The 13,912-nt window shown below is 39.9% G+C and overlaps 1 non-coding gene across 1 annotated transcript; it reads left to right on the forward strand.

Moving 5' to 3' along the window:
• The first annotated feature begins 10,269 nt into the window (after nt 1–10,269).
• Nucleotides 10,270–10,376, forward strand: LOC131254429 (small nucleolar RNA R71). The gene has a single exon (XR_009175542.1). It is a non-coding gene; the product is annotated as a small nucleolar RNA R71 (small nucleolar RNA).
• Nucleotides 10,377–13,912: the final 3,536 nt, after the last annotated feature.

Raw genomic sequence — 13,912 nt, forward strand, 5'->3', positions numbered from 1 at the left:
CGACCTGAACCGATTGGGTGAGTCAGTACAAACTGAGTAGGCTTCGCCCAATCCGAACTCAAACCGAGTTGAGTTCGAGTTACCTAGTAACTTGACCCGAAACTCGATCCGGTTAGACCCGATTCTCTAACCCTACCTGCCACATGCTACCCCAACTCGATCCCAAAATCTCTCTCTCCCTCCCTCATCCTTCTCATCTTCCAAGCCTGACCTCTTTCTCTCTCTCCCTCCCTCATCCTCCTCATCTTTCAAGCCCGGTAACCAATAATCACTATTATCATCCTCTTCCTCCTCTGCTGATCTCTCCCTCCCTCATCTCTCAATCTGACTCGGTGCCAACTCGACCCGACTTGGTACTTCTAACCGTATCAAACTTGGTCCAGATCAGTTCAAGCAAGACTGGACTCAGATCAAGTCAAGCATGCTGGACTCAGTATCGAGTCGAATCGAGTTCGGATCAGGCCTATTTCAAAACCGGATCAAGTCGAGTCAGCCCTAACTCAGTCTGACTCAACTCGATGCCCAGATATATCCAGTAGTATGTTTGATCTCCATATTTTATGGATAAATGTTTCTTCTGTTCCCAAACAAGGATATCAATCAATAGCTGGGGCACTGGGTTGCATGATTCAGATTGCTACACGTGGCACTGCTAGGTAACAGTACGTGATATATATGGAGGAACGAAAATCTCAAGTAGATTGGTAGACTTTTATTTTTTTAAAATAAAAAATAAAAAATAAAATCTCTAACCTAACTACCCAAATCTGTAAATTAAATCTAGGCCGTTTGAAGCATTCCAAATGGCTAATATTACCAATTGATGAATACATGGACCATCCAATTGCATATGTAGGTTCATTATCCTGTGAACAAAACAATCCATCCTAGCTGATCTTGATCAGAACACAAATAAGGCCTGGGACTCCGATTGCATGCGACAACAAACCCTTCTTGCTGTCCGAAGCTATGTGAGGCTCACCATAATGAGGAAATAGAGGAAATAGAGGGGGTTGAACGCTCACCATTAAAACATTATCAGGTGAATGACCTTATGAACGGTTTGTATGGCATATAAACAACAAGGTGGATTCTAAGAAGGTTTCAAATATTAATATTTATTTGGCAACTTTTCTTATTCACTCAAGTTTTAGATCTACCTCATTTTTTAGTTCATAAGTGGCAGAATGGACAGACCGGGTGTACTTCTCACAAAATCACGGTGGGCTCCACCTAGCTTCCAACCACTTAGGTGTCCCGGGAAATTTGCGTCCCACATGATGGACCTAATCTCCCACCGGAGCAATTTGGACCCTTGATGTGGTCTAGACATTCATCATGGCTGGGAGAATTTCCCAAGTCTTTGATCAAAACTACTGGACGTACAAATGCAGCCTGGACCGTTCAGTAGGGTCCCAGATTCATCAGTGATTCTAAACATCACTTACCAGGCAATGGCCAGGTGAGAAACGATTTGGAATCTCCCATCAAAGCAATTTGGACCCTTGTTGTGGTCCTCATATTCAAAATGAACCGTTGGATTTGCCAGATCTACGATCACTCATGTAGGGTCCTCCAAATGCATCAATGGCCATGAATTACCAAAATCAGATCCTGATTAAACAAATATGATAGGCATGCAGGCCACGTTCATTGTTTCTAATACACTTGTGGCTTCCAAAGAGAAGGTTGTCAACGGTCCAACTGAAAAAAGGTCTCAACTCTAGTGGCTAGGATCATGGGAGATTTACGACACTTCCAAAGTCGACTAATTAGAATTAGGAATACTGCATACGATTTGGATATTGTCCAAAGTAGTAGGATACGAGTCGGATACGGGTATTATCCGATATATAAGTTGGGGAAAATCGGGTAATTGAATATGAACTAATCTCAAATTAAAAATAAAAAATTAATTAATTAATTTAAAAAAAGAAGTGAAGGGCTCGTTTGGATACTACCAAATAAGTTACTTTTTCTACTTAACAGCAGTAGATAAGTAACTTATTTGAGATAAGTTTGGTTTAAGTATATTATAAGTAACTTATTACTTAAAGGTACTTAACCACTTCAGCTTAACAAGTAGAAACCAAGGTAAGCTACTTGATGCATAAGTAGCTTGACTTAAGATCCAAATGCCCTCTAGGCATTTAATAAAATTAACAAAAATATCTATATAAAAAAAAATTCCATAACATAACTAGCTAATATCAAACCGACAAATCCTAAAGTATTTAAACAAAAACATAGCTACTTGCCTACTTCAATAAAAGATAAAAGTCAACATTAACAATGTTATTACGGAGATGTGTACTTCATCAAGCTCGCTATCCATGTCAATGTCAGGCGATATGAAAATGCCTCTACACACCAGCCCCGCAGCTGGTGGTCGGTGCTCTGTGGGCCCATCATGATGTATGTGTTTCATCCATTCCGTCTATCTATTTTTCTAGAACAATTTATGGTAATACAAAAAAAATTAGATATATCCCAATCTCAATGGACCACATTACAGGAAACAGTGTTGAATGAACTTTGACCGTTAAAAAATTTTTTGGGGGCCATAAAAGTAGTGGATCAAGTTGTTCTTTGTTTTCTTCCTTCATCTGGGTCTTTATGACCTAATCAACGGATTGGATTTCAAATAAACAGTACATCAGGCCTTAGGAGGATTTAAATGATGGATATCCAATCACTATTTTTTTCCCTGTGGTGTGATCCATTTGAGATTTATATTCCTCTCATTTTTGGAATAAATACATAAAATGATATTTTAAAATGGATGAACGGAATGGATGAAACACATACATCATGGTGGGGCCCACAGAGTGTTATTACGGAGATGTGTACTTCATCAAGCTCGCTATCCATGTCAATGTCAGGCGATATGAAAATGCCTCTACACGGTCGAGCTCATGGGAACTTCCCATGAGGTCAAGCTGTGTGGGCCCCACCATGATGCGTGTCGAACATCTGCCCCATCAGTTAGATGCACCATTCCATGGTGGGCTTGGGGCTTGAAAATCAAGTAAATCCGTGACTTGTGTAGGCCACACCACATACAAAAGTTGAGAGGGGTTACCCTCCATTAAAACATTCATAATCATTTGTTGGGCCCACCGAGATGTGGTTCACAAATCCAGCCCATCCATTATGTGTGTCCCACTTGGATGAGGGGTCAGACCAAGTTTTAGATGCATCCAAATTTCAGGTGGGCCCCACCAAGTGCTTTTATATGTTTTAGGCATGTCTTCACATGATTTTAGATGGTATGGCCCACCTGAGTTCTGTATATGGCTAATTTTTGGGATATCCCATAATTTAAAGGGGACCCATCAAATGCATGGTGTTGGTGTTGATGGTCGACACGCATCACAGTGGGGCCCACACAGCTCGACCTGATGGAAAGTTCCCATGAGCTCGACCGTGTAGGACCTTTTCCTCTGTGTGTGTGTGGAAATATAAAGTTGTGCCCACCGTAATGTGTGTGGAACATCAACACCGTGCCTTTGATGGGTCCCCTTTAGGTTATGTGATATCCCCAAAATCAGCCAATATACGGAATTCAGGTGGGCCATACAATCTAAAACTATATGAAGACATGCTTAAAACATATAAAAGCACTTGGCGGGGCCCACCAGAGTTTTGAATGTGGTTAAAACTTGGTCTGACCCCTCATCCAAGTGGGACACATACAATGGATGAGCTGGATTTCAGGATTGATGCCAAAATCGTCATTTAAACTGTTCCTAAATGAGGCGTCGCAGATTAACAGGAATGGTTCAAAACCGTTGTGGGTATCGTTTCAAATTTTAGAGACGGACTTTTAGGAACGGTTTTAAACCGTTTCTAAGGTTGCAAACGGTCATCTAGATTCTAGGAACGGTATTCTTCATTATTTAGAAATGGCCAATAAAAGCTGTGCATTTGTTTTTATATTTAAAACCCAAAGAATATTAAGTACAATTAAAAATTAATATTAACCAAATATAGTACAACTTTATAATAAAAATTATATATATTTACAATGGTCCGAATACATTAAAAATAAATAAATAAATTCTCCATGATGTGCTCCACTCCTAGAGAAAACACAAGGTCCCACCATTTCTAGGGATATGTCCTTTGTGATTGCACCATGACTTGAAATGACACTCTGAAGGAGGCTCGTCTTTGCATTGCATATCAGGCGAAGCTTCTTTTTGGGCTTGCATTTTAACTATTAAAATCAAAACAAAGACCGTAAGCAATTTGATTAGCCAAAAAACAACATAAAGATTCAAAAACTAACACACAAAAGAGTAACTATTCAACAACTAAAACTAGCCATATGTTTGAAGTAAATGCTTAAAGTAGTGCTGGGTACAAAGGTTTTGATATCATTACCTCAACCTTGGACTGATGTTTTATTTAAACCAACACGATTTAAATGATTTTTAAACTCGCAAGTATACGAATCAGATGTAGATACGGTACGTATTACGAGATCGTTCCCACGAGGAATGGTCGTCACAATTAAAATCTATGATTCTCCTTAACTAATCCAACAAATAATGGAATGAATTACTAAGCACAATTTTATGAAAAACAATTAATTAAGAACAGGAAAGAAAATTCACAGGGAGAGAGCACTAGGACTTTCGAATCCACCCCTAATTATCCTAACCCTTGTTTTGTCTGTTGATTCACCTTGATCTAGATTGATACCACTTATACAGAGAAAGCACAATCTGTGTCCTTAATCGGGCATACAGATGTCTAATTCCTTTAAGCAATGCCATGAATGACATATCCCATGTCCTTGGTCGGGTACATGGAATGTACATTCATTAAAGCACCCTGTTTCTTCCTCTATAGGAAACTTGTTCTTGATCAGACACAAGCACCTATAATAAGCATCCAAACAACATCCATATATATACTTTAATCAAGTTCATAGATGGAGAAGTATAGAATTTAAACCCATAAAGCCCACTTAAAGAAAGAAACAAATTAATTGAAATTCAAAGTAAATCAACCAATACAAGAGCTAATCAAATTAGGGGCTTCATCTCAGCCCTAGCTGAGAGATTAGTGACCCATAAAATCCATAAAAAATATTAAATAAAATTCATAAAAGAAACGTCAAACCAAACAATCTCTCTCTCTCTTCTTTCTTCTCTTTCTTCTCTTTCTTCTCTTTCTTCTCTCCCTTGCTTCAGATCTGGAATCCCCTCTGGTTCTGAATGCCTTTCCCACGTCCAAAACTCCCCTTTTATAGCTGCTGGATGGCTGGGGTCGGTGGCAGAGTCGTAGAAGGACTCGGAGTACAAATTTTCGCAGCCGTGATCGGTGGGCCCCACAGAGGTATTTTCTGGAAAATCCACCCCGTCCATTGGATTCAGAATGAAATTTCAGTCAAGAATGGGTGGTTTTGAAGGTCCATTAGCGCGGCCCACAGAAGAAATCTCAAAAAACTCAGTTTTGAACGTCCCGGGGCAGTCTACTTTTGGCCTCTGTACCGCACACGTGTGTACGCATGGGCGAGGAATATCAACATGGTTTTGAAGCTCTCGAAGCCCTCTACACGATGGACGGATCAGATCTTCCGGAAGGTTGACGAGTGGGGCCCACTAATCTCCGCAAAAACTGGCAGCGTCCGTGCGTTTCGCGGACGCCAAACCGACGCTGCGATGATGGTTGGGTCCATTATTGGACTTTTCACAGGAATCCACGCCGTCCATTGGTTTCAGCTCGAAAAATCAGTAGGAATTGACTGGTTTTGGGGTGGATTCGGTGCAGCCCACGCGGCTTTCTGTCTTGCCGTCCAACCTGCGTTTGAACGGCTGGGCTCTGATCTATGCGTTCATTTGAATTTTTGCCACCTAGGCAATGGTAATGGCTGCCCCAGGAAGTGGATGGACGGTTTGGATTGTCCATTTGGACACTAGGTGGGCCCCACAACCGACGACCGCGGTTCGGTTCCGCGGACGCTGAAACGGAAATTTCCGTTTTTGAAAAGGAGTCGGGTCAGCGCTGCTGACCGACTTAGGTGCGTTCGGTGCTCCGATAGTGCACATGTGCACTATGTACATACATTATACATATGGGTCCACTGTGATGATTTCGAGAAATCCAATCCGTCCATCCTATTTCTCATCTTCTTTAAACCGTTTAAGTCAAATTTGAAGTATATCCAGATTGTAGGTGGGCCTAAAATTGGAGATTAATGGGCTGATTTGTCAGTTGGCTCACTTCCCGAGATCTTCAATGGCTGAAATTTAATATGTACGGTTAATTTACGGCCCTCATCCCATGTATGAAGTTTCAAACTGATCGGATAGCGGGAACCATGTGATCTTGCATTCTGGACCCTTTTCGGGCCTCTTTATCGTGCTTTCCTCAGATCCCAGGCGTGTAAAATCTTCACTATTGGTTTTCTGGAGTCCATCCCATGCTCTGGAGACTTTGGATCATAAAATCCATGCCTTTAACATCAATTTCCAATACATACTCCTGATTTCATCCTGTAATAAAAACACGAGTAAAACACTCCATTAAGCCTCATCATGTACGTCAATTTAGGCAATTACTGGGGTCTGATATGCAATATTTGACCCTGATCACAACCCCCAACCAGCATTTTGCTAGTCCCGAGCAAAACATGCGAAAAATAATTTTAGAAATAAAAGATGATTCCTGTAAACTCAAGTGACTTGTGAACAGATAGCTGAGATGTGAAAATTCTAAGATTCATGAATGGTAAGTAGAATTTTCTCCTGAAATCAAGCTCACAGTAAACTTCATAATCAAGTTCAACATATTAATCCATTAATTAGAACATTCCTAAACATTGAGTTCCACAGGTGTATAGTATAATCTCAGCTTACAATCATTAAGAGTTCCAATAATCAATTTCATGCTAAAATTGGTAATTAACAACAGAATTCCTGACAACCAACACTAGCATTTTAGATTAACCTTTCAGCCTTCTTTATTTTATTTTTTTTCTTTTTTTTTATTTTTATTTTTATTTTTTTTATGAACAGTACGCCAAGGAAGGGAATCAAATCCTCACCTACAGGGAGCAAACCTATGGTGAAAACTCGTCGCCTCATTTTTTTATAAGTCAACTATGGAGAGAATCAAATCTACACATATAGGGAGCAAACCTATGGTGAAGATTATGTGACTTAGCCTTTTAATTCTTCTTTTTACCAAGTTAATCATTCAGTTATCGAACCAAAACTTAATGTGCAAGCGAGATGTGATATGTGAAATCATGACTCAATCAATGTTTACAACGTCTAATCATGGATTAACAATTCAAAATTAACATCAAACAGACGGCCTAATCCAAGAGTCATAAGTTACCAACATCACGTATCTTATAATGTTAAAATCACAACTATCCTTCAAAATCACTTTGAATTCAATAGAAATTCCATAAATTTTTTTTTTTAAATTTTCACAAATTTTGCTCAAGACCAAGAAAATACTGATTAGGTAACCTAATCTCCCACCCCCAACCTAAAATCTACATTGTTCGCAATGTAAAAGAAATAAGCATGTAATGCACATGGGACAACGACAGTAAAAGAGGAGTGATGGAAAGATAGTACCGGATGGAGAATCAAGAAGCTTTCTCAAAATTTGTGAAAAATTTCAACGTAAAAGCAAGTTAGCACAAGAGAGAAATCAACATAAGCAAAAATAACAAAAAGAAAAACAAAAGAAGATCCTACCTATACCACTTTCGCAGTGCTCTCGATTGCATTTAGCGCATGCAACAAGCCTTTAAACCCCTAGGTTACCCCTAGTGGACGAGTTGTAGTCTCGTGAGGGTTTGCAATAATGTTACCCACAAACATTGAAGTAACTAACTAAGAAAAATGAAAATGAATGAAATAAAAAGCAATACAATAAAGCAAAAGGCTGGGTTGCCTCCCATGAGCGCTAAGTTTAACGTCTTCAGCCAGACAAGAACGGACCATGAATGAAATAATCTTTATAACCAGGGTCCGCCAAAGAAATTACCTCAACACTTTCATTAACCGATCCCAGACAAGTGATGTGAGTTCCCATGAACTGTGCTATCTGAAATAAGGCAATTGACACTGTCGTCAAATAATTTAAGGACTTCTGCTCGAACGACTTCTTCTATGTTAGGATCACGCTTCCTTTGCATGTTATGCGATATTACCACAGCATGATCCATCCATACAGTGGGGCATACTCCCTGAATTTTTTCTATCTTCCGTTCAATTGCTGCCTTATATGCTTTAAGAACATTAAGCAGCCTGCTCGCCTTTGTCTTCTCAGAGTTACAAACTGTGCTGTCAGGAAGAGTCTCAGAGGGATGAAGAGGTTCCACTTTCGCTCTCCATTTTTCAGTCTCCAATATAGGAGTAGAGTCGAGCAATGCATTGACTTCATGGATGGGACTATCAATGTCAAAATCCATGCCCGATTGTGCTAAGCAAGTCTCAAGAGGATCTTCAAAAGATGTACGGAAGGAGTCCTGCACAAGGCTCTCGATCATGTCTACTTCAAATATGTCATCCAAATCTGAGGATTGTTATCCTGCATTAAAAACATTGAGTTTAATATTCATGTTACCAAAGGATAATTTCATAACTCTAGTCCTGCAATTGATAATAGCATTAGATGTGGCCAAAAATGGACGACCCAAAATGACTGGGATCTGACTATGAAGATTCTGGACAGGCTGAGTATCTATAACTATGAAATCCACTGGAAAATAAAATTTATCAACCTGGATTAACACATCTTCAATAACACCCCGGGGCACCTTGACAGATCTATCGGCTAGTTGTAATGTTACCTTAGTCGGTTTCAACTCACCAAGTCCTAGCTACTCATAAACCGAATATGGTAACAAATTGACACTCGCCCCAAAATCAAATAATGCATTCCAAATCTTATTATCTCCTAAGCCGCAAGAAATGGTGGGAGCTCCTGGATCCCTAAATTTAGGATGGGTGTTATGTTGAATCATGGAGCTGAGCTGCTCTGCAAGGAAGTCTTTCTTATGAACATTAGTCTTTCTCTATTGAGTGCATAATTCTTTAAGTATCTTAAGCGTAAGCAAGGACTTGCTTGATAGCGTCAAGCAACGGGATGTTGACTTGCACTTTTTGAAACACATCCAAGATTTCATCAAAGTTATTTCTTTTCTTTATTGGTGCCAGACGTTGAGGAAAGGGTGCTTTGGGCACATAAGGTGGCACATTAGTGGCTCTTGGAGAGTCAGAGAGCTTTTGGACTTTGGATGCATTGGTATGGCTCTCTGCTTCATCTTGATCTTTTGTTTTAGAATTTGATTCATCCCCAGGCATCTCTATTCTGTTATCAATCTGCTTGCCTGACCTAAGGGTAGTGATCGATTTGGCTTGTTCATGATATTGCCCTTGGTTGGAATTAGAGCCAATCTCATACTGTCCCTTTGGATTAGCCTCAGGTTGGCTAGGGAACTTGCCCTTCTCTCTCTCACTCAATGTGGCAGCTAGTTGACCCATTTGTACTTCCAGCTTGGCAATGGATTGTGCATTTGCATGTAAGCTTTCCTGGTTGGCGAGTTTGTTTTGTTGGGTGTCTTTTTGGAATTGGAGAGAACTCTGCATGAAAAGATGGAGTGTATCCTCAAGAGATGGTTTCCTTGATTGTGTAGGCAGTTGTTGATATTGTGGAAACTGTTGAGGTTGTTGACTACCAACTTGGAGGTGCGGTTGCATGGGAGGATTTCCAGATGGTCCTCCTTGTTGTGGTCCTTTTGCCCAAGAGAAATTTGGATGTCTAGCCCACCCTGGGTTGTATGTGTTCGAGTAAGGATCATTCCCAGATTTTTGAAAAGTGTTCATAGCATGAACTTGTTCAGAGAGAAGTTCTGGGAATGCTGTACCAGATGGACAAGACTGCATAGGATGGGCAGGACTAGGACATGTGGCATATGCCTCGACTTGAGCTGTTTGTGGTGGTCCATTATTTAATACCAGAGCATCAACTTTCTTTGTCAGGTTATCAAGCTTGGCGCTCAGCTCTGGTATGACTCATATCTCATATATACCACCTCTCTTTTGTGGTTGGGGACTTTTGTCACCTCTATTTGAATAATCCCATTTCTTGGAATTTTCGCTCTAGGTTTCAAAGAAGTTCCACGCTTCGACATCACTTTTGGTCATGAATGACCCTCCACTGGTGGCATCAACCATGCGACGGTTCTGTGGTGTCAGACCGTCATAGAAGTATTGAACTTGTTGCCACTTCTCAAAACCATGGTGAGGACATTTAAGAAGCAAGTCCTTCCATCTTTCCCAACATTCATGAAAGTGCTCGCCCTCTTTTTGTGTGAAGTTAGTAATTTCTCTACGGAGGGCATTGGTTTTGTGAACGGGAAAAACTTGTTTAAGAACTTCTTAGACAGTTGGTCCCATGTAGTGATAGATCCAACTTCTAGAGAATTCAACCATGCTTTCGCCTTATCCTTCAAAGAAAAAGGAAACAGGCGTAGGCGGATCGAATCGTCTGAGAAGTTTTGGAACTTAAAGGTGGAGCAAATGTTTAAGAATTCTTTCACATGATGATATGGGTCCTCCTTGTCCAATCCATAAAAGGATGGCAACAATTGTATGACTCCAGGTTTAAGTTCAAAGTTTGCTGCCGTAGTGGTTGGCAACACCATGCATGAAGGCGCATTAAATTGGACAGGAGCTGAATAATCTTTGAGAGCTTTAACTTCAGTCTCATTCGCCATTTCAACAGGATTATTTCTCAATCTTTCACGAATTGTTCTTTCAATCTCAGGATCAAACGGTGCTAGTTCTATGTTCAGAGATCTACGTCCTAGCATAAACTATGTTATCAATATAAGAAAGAAAACTAAACTAAGATGCAACCTAGGATGAATAAAACTAAAGGAAAAAGTTATGAATTCCTAAGAACAAGAGAAAGCTATGTAAACGAGAATTGGAAAGAAGAACCCGAGAAAAGGAGATGATGAATGTCTGAAGATTTGAGAGCTCCTCCTTTTGAAGACAATGTTATTTAGCAGCTTCCTTCCTTAATTCCTGTAAACAAAAAGAAACAAAAATAAATTAAATTTACTAAAATAATGCTAGAGAAAAAAAAAAATAAAATAAAAAAATCCTAAGCAACGGTTAATTTCTAAAAAAGAAAGTTTGTAATCTTAGAGATAAAAACTAAGTTAGTTTCTAAAAAGGGAAAAAATTTCTAAAACTAGAAAATAGAAAGTTACTTGAAAGAAGAATCAGAATCTAGAATTAGAAAATAGGAAATTTCTAAAAATAAAATAGCCTAGAAATAGAAACTTTCTAAAAAAAATAAAAATAAAAATAAAACCTTAATTCTAAAAGTAGAAATTAGAAAAAAATAGAAAATTTGGAAAAAGATTACCAAATTAGTAGTTTATGTCAGGTCCCTACAAAACAGGAAATAGGTTAGTTTCTAAAAAATTTAACCTAAAGGTAGTAAAAAACCTAAGACTATGAATTATGATAAGAGAGAATCTTAAATCCAATTGGACCGAAACAGTCCCCGGCAACGGCGCCAAAAACTTGATGTTTTATTTAAACCAACACGATTTAAATGATATTTAAACTCGCAAGTATACGAATCAGATGCAGATACGGTACGTATTACGAGATCGTTCCCACGAGGACTGGTCGTCACAATTCAAATCTATGATTTTCCTTAACTAATCCAACAAATAATGGAATGAATTACTAAGCACAATTTTATGAAAAACAATTAATTAAGAACAGGAAAGAAAATTCAATCAGAAAGAGAGCACTAGGACTTTCGAATCCACCCCTAATTATCCTAACCCTTGTTTTGTCTGTTGATTCACCTTGATCTAGATTGATACCACTTATACAGAGAAAGCACAATCTGTGTCCTTAATCGGGCATACAGACTATCTAATTCCTTTAAGCAATGCCATGAATGACATATCCCATGTCCTTGGTCGGGTACATGGAATGTACATTCATTAAAGCACACTGTTTCTTCCTCTATAGGAAACTTGTTCTTGATCGACACAAGCACCTATAATAAGCATCCAAACAACATCCATATATATACTTTAATCAAGTTCATAGATGGAGAAGTATAGAATTTAAACCCATAAAGCCCACTTAAAGAAAGAAACAAATTAATTGAAATTCAAAGTAAATCAACCAATACAAGAGCTAATCAAATTAGGGGCTTCATCTCAGCCCTAGCTGAGAGATTAGTGACCCATAAAATCCATAAAAAATATTAAATAAAATTCATAAAAGAAACGTCAAACCAAACAATCTCTCTCTCTTCTTTCTTCTCTTTCTTCTCTTTCTTCTCTTTCTTCTCTCCCTTGCTCCAGATCTGGAATCCCCTGGTTCTGAATGCCTTTCCCACGTCCAAAACTCCCCTTTTATAGCTGTTGGATGGCTGGGGTCGGTGGCAGAGTCGTAGAAGGACTCGGAGTACAAATTTTCGCAGCCGTGATCGGTGGGCCCCACAGAGGTATTTTCTGGAAAATCCACCCCGTCCATTGGATTCAGAACGAAATTTCAGTCAAGAATGGGTGGTTTTGAAGGTCCATTAGCGCGGCCTACAGAAGAAATCTCAAAAAACTCAGTTTTGAACGTCCCGGGGCAGTCTACTTTTGGCCTCTGTACCGCACACGTGTGTACGCATGGGCGAGGAATATCAACATGGTTTTGAAGCTCTAGAAGCCCTCTACACGATGGACGGCTCGGATAGGCCGTACGGGTGACGTACAGGGCCCACAATCCTTCGCAAAAACGGACAGCGACCGTCCGTTACACGGACGCGAAACCACTTCCGTGGCAATGGTGGGACCCATTTTGATAATTATTTCACAGGAATCCACGCCGTCCATTGGTTTCAACTCGAAAAATCAGTAGGAATTGACTGGCTTTGGGGTGGATTCGGTGCAGCCCACGTGGCTTTGTCTTGCCGTCCAACTGCGTTTGAACGGCTGGGCTCTGATCTATGCGTTCATTTGAATTTTTGCCACCTAGGCAATGGTAATGGCTGCCCCAGGAAGTGGATGGACGGTTTGGATTGTCCATTTGGACACTAGGTGGGCCCCACAACCGACGACCGCGGTTCGGTTCCGCGGACGCTGAAACGGAAATTTCCGTTTTTGAAAAGGAGTCGGGTCAGCGCTGCTGACCGACTTAGGTGCGTTCGGTGCTCCGATAGTGCACATGTGCACTATGTACATACATTATACATATGGGTCCACTCTGATGATTTCGAGAAATCCAATCCGTCCATCCTATTTCTCATCTTCTTTAAACCGTTTAAGTCAAATTTGAAGTATATCCAGATTGTAGGTGGGCCTAAAATTGGAGATTAATGGGCTGATTTGTCAGTTGGCTCACTTCCCGAGATCTTCAATGGCTGAAATTTAATATGTACGGTTAATTTATGGCCCTCATCTCATGTATGAAGTTTCAAACTGATCGGATAGCGGGAACCATGTGATCTTGCATTCTGGACCCTTTTCGGGCCTCTTTATCGTGCTTTCCTCAGATCCCAGGCGTGTAAAATCTTCACTATTGGTTTTCTGGAGTCCATCCCATGCTCTGGAGACTTTGGATCATAAACCCCATGCCTTTAACATCAATTTCCAATACATACTCCTGATTTCATCCTGTAATAAAAACACGAGTAAAACACTCCATTAAGCCTCATCATGTACGTCAATTTAGGCAATTACTGGGGTCTGATATGCAATATTTGACCCTGATCAGTTGCCTGTCTCCCATGTATTGCAAACAACTCTAGTTTCATTTCCGTCAAGTGGGCGATGTTGTTTAGAACTCGTAGCCTAAAATTCAAGTTTTCACATACCATAATACCATAATAGAATCTGTCTATGAAACAT

This window comes from Magnolia sinica, chromosome 8 (genome assembly GCF_029962835.1).
Source record: "Magnolia sinica isolate HGM2019 chromosome 8, MsV1, whole genome shotgun sequence".
Classification (NCBI taxonomy): Eukaryota; Viridiplantae; Streptophyta; class Magnoliopsida; order Magnoliales; family Magnoliaceae; genus Magnolia; species Magnolia sinica.